Source organism: Onychomys torridus, chromosome 21, assembly GCF_903995425.1.
Source record: "Onychomys torridus chromosome 21, mOncTor1.1, whole genome shotgun sequence".
Classification (NCBI taxonomy): Eukaryota; Metazoa; Chordata; class Mammalia; order Rodentia; family Cricetidae; genus Onychomys; species Onychomys torridus.
In genome coordinates this window covers 4169264-4173149 of record NC_050463.1, presented here as the reverse complement: position 1 = coordinate 4173149, position 3886 = coordinate 4169264, and positions in this window count along the sequence as shown.

Here is a 3886-nt window from a genome sequence, read left to right as displayed (position 1 = left end):
GATAAGACACTTGACCTTTGTGTAGAACCACAGAGGTATTATTATAATCTGGTTGTACTCAAAGATCAGAACTACAAGGCCTTAAGAATGGCAATAGATACAGATGTCACTGCCCTAGAAAAATCTGTTAGCTAATGGTTGTTCGGTCGTAATACCCTTGAACCCCTGGGCAAATAGGACTCATGATGAGTCCCGTTATTGGTACTTGTGAAGGGGGAAATGTGAGGGGTCCCAAACAGCTTGACTACACAACTGCCATGACAGGCTCAGAGGCCCAGATACAGCTTCTGTGAAGGGCTTACTGGCAGGCAACATCCAGACCAAGGAAAAGCCATAAACTGATCCTACCCAGGGAGGGCCTACATCTAAGGGGAAGTCACTGACATTCCCAACATTCCAACCATTAGATAAGGTGGCCAGATGTCCTTGAGTCTAGCACACACCTATTTCTGTTTTACAAGTACCCCTAGACAAATGTCAGCCAACCAGGGGCCTGAACCCTGGAAATAACCTTCATCCCAAACTCTACTGTGATAAAAAAATAAAATAAAATAAAAACAAAAACAAAAACAAAACCCCACCTCTACCCTGCCTGAGCTCGGGGCTCTCTGCTCTCACCACTGCATTGGACAGAGAGACCAAGCTCAGAGCTTGAAAATAAAGGCTCTTTGCTTTTACAAATGTGATTTGGTCTCGGTGGTGGTCTTTTGCAGGTTCCTGCAATCTGGGCATAACGTTATATTGTGCTCAACACCCCCCCATACTTTTATATGTAAATGCTTGGTGTAACATTAGAAGGTATGTGCTAAGTGCTTTTGGGAGATAGTGTGTTCATGTTTTTAAAGTATGTCATTGTAGGTGGGGTTTGAGGTTTCAAATGACCAATGCAAAGGGAAACGTTTCTTTCTGCCTGCCTATATTCCAGGATGTAAAACTCAGTGCCATGTTGTTAAAGTTTTCCTGCCTGGCCCACAGTCAGAAAAAAATCTCTCTTACCTGCCAGTCCCGCAGTCGCTCAGACCCAACCAAGTAAACACACAGAGACTTATATTGTTTAAACTGTATGGCCGTGGCAGGCTTCTTGCTATCTAGTTCTTATATCTTAAATTAACCCATTTCTGTTAGTCTATAAGTTGCCACATGGCTCGTGGCTTACCAGTACCTCACATCTTGCTTGTCATGGCTGTGGCTGGCAGCATCTCTCCTGCCCCAGCCTTTACTTCCCAGCATTCTCTTCTCCTTGTCCCACCTACCCTATCCTTCCTGCCTGGCTACTGGCCAATTAGCACTTTATTTATTTTAACCAATCAGAACAACACATTTGACATACAGAACACCCCATAGCAGTACCATGCCTGTCCACTGTGATGCTGCCATTCAGGATGATAGCTGACTAATCCTCTGTCATTGTAATCAAGCCCCGAGTTAAAAATATTCCCTTATAAGAGTCACCTTAGTCATAATGTTTCTCCACAGCAATAGAACACTCACTAAAATGTGTTGTATGTGTATTATTTTGGTGTATTATCTCTCTGTATTGTATCTCTGTCTCATGATATGGAGTAAGGGTGAATTAAAGAGTAGTGGCGTGTCTCGACCAAATATATAGTTATGGTACACTTATTACTGATGACTCCTGTAGGTCTGTAGGGGCAGAAAGTAATGAAACCTGTGTGGTTTGGAAAGAAAAGCAGCACTAAGTAGTTTCAGAGGGCAGTCATGTTCTGAAACAGAGGCAGAAATTATCAGGGAGGTTAAGGCCATTAAAGAGAAGACATCTGCTCTTCTGGAAATATAGAAAATGTGTTATAAGGAACTGCCTACCCAGCCAAGCATGAACTTTGGAAAGAAAAGGAAGGTGATTCTTGTCCCAGAAAAAAACTTTATACAGAATCCGCTGCTGCTCTGTTCCAGTGGGGCCAGGTATATCCAAACCTAGAAACCCGGGGTGGGGGTGGTGGTGGTGGTATCTATGTACTCCTTTTTTTGGAAAGAAAAAGATGCAGCATCTAAAGGTCATGGATTCTTTCTCTGTACTTCAGCTCAGCAGTGTTTCAGTCACCTGTTTGGCAAAGATATTGCCCCAATGAGGAGACTGAGAGTTCATTGCATGAATTCCTGATGATGACGCCTGGGTTACATTTTGAGACCATACCATGTTTGAGATCCCAAGCTTTGAAAAACTGCCATAAATAACAGATGCATGAAGATAGTGGAAGTAGCCAAAGAGAGATAGGTAAAAATGCTGCGGGTCACAGGAATATATCCTAAGAACGCAGCTGGTTATGGCAAAGTCACTACCTGAAGGGATCAAGGAACTCCTCTAGGGGAAGCCAAATTCCAAGAAGCATTTGGTGTTATTTGGCTAGTTATATATCAGCTGTCTTCTGTTATGAAAATTATATGTGTCTTCATAGTTTTCACAATTGATTTTTCCCTAACAATTGCTAACAGTGTGGACTGACCACTCTCTGGACATACACATTCAAGGTATTTGGAGAACAGCCTCAGGGAAGACTTCCTTCCCCCCAGAACATCTGTTTCTCCCCTTTCAACAATGGAATCAGCTATCTCCCTTAGCCACTTTCAAGGACTAACAGTAATAACAGTCCACATGCTAGTCTCCTGATTTGAGGTAAATTCCACAAGGAGACACGGCCTAGGTCAGGTGGATGTTAAGTAATAGCTTTACACAATTTAGCATGGACCCTCCTTTCTTACAGCCTCTCTAACTTTATAGACCTCTAACTCCTTATCTAACCACTTCTAGGAATATTTAGTTAACCTTCTGCACTGACAGCTATGCTCAGCCAGAACCCCAGTTCAAGCCTCCCTGTAATTATCATCATTGGCAGCATCCAGCCAGGTCCATCCCCAGATGGAGGAAAGTACCTTATCAGAGATACCTCTGTACTCTCTAAGAACAAGCTTAAGTGTCCACACTACCCATTTGAGAAGGCCTGGCAGATGTGCCAATTAAGCTTAAGTACCTCCTTTTCCAAATCTTACCTCTAATTCCAGATCTCCCTTTAACTATCACCAGAGGCATCTAGCTCTACACAGGTTGCCTAGCAACTGAGCACACTTTCCCCCACCCTGCAGAAAAAACAAAAACAAAAACAAAAACAAAAACAAAAAAACAGCAGATAGCTTGAACAGACAGGAGCTACGGGGTGGGGTGGGGTGGGGGATGGGGGGGGGGGGGGGGAGAAGACCGTTTTATTTTCTCCCATTGACCTAGCAACTTACAGATTCTTAACATTTTCTACCAATCACGTTTAAGATTATAGTTGAGCAAATAAGATCCCTCTTCTTAGATAATACCCGAATTTAGACTTTAGTTAATTCATAGTCACTTTCCCTTTGGGTTGCAAATGATAATTAACAATTACTGTCCCTCTATGTGATTCTTATCATCCCTCTGTTTGACCCTAGAAGCCTGACAATCACTGCCTGAGGAGAAACTCTTACCTGCCTTGATGACCGACCACCCAGGAACTCAGGCCTGGGGACCTGGCTGGAGGGGAGTATTGTGATTGTTTGGTCCAATCTTCCCTTTTTTGAAAGAGAAAAGCGTATTCTGTGCCTTTGTGTGTTTTGATTTTACAGGATGCCGAGTCCAAGACATTGCCTTGATTTTCGGGAGAAACTTTGGACACTGGCACAGTGTTGGGACTGTTACATAATACGGAGATCTTTGAAGTTCTGCTGCAATGCCAGTCTCGGCAGATCTGCCACAGTTCTGTACAAGGGGTGGAAGCGAGGGTGGGAACCACTGTGTTGAGGCCCTTTGCGGCACTCTTCCCAAAGTAGCTGCTCCTGTCACTCAGGCCTCAGTAGCCAATCAGGGTTTCCAGATGGACTGCCAGTCAGAATGGATAGAAGA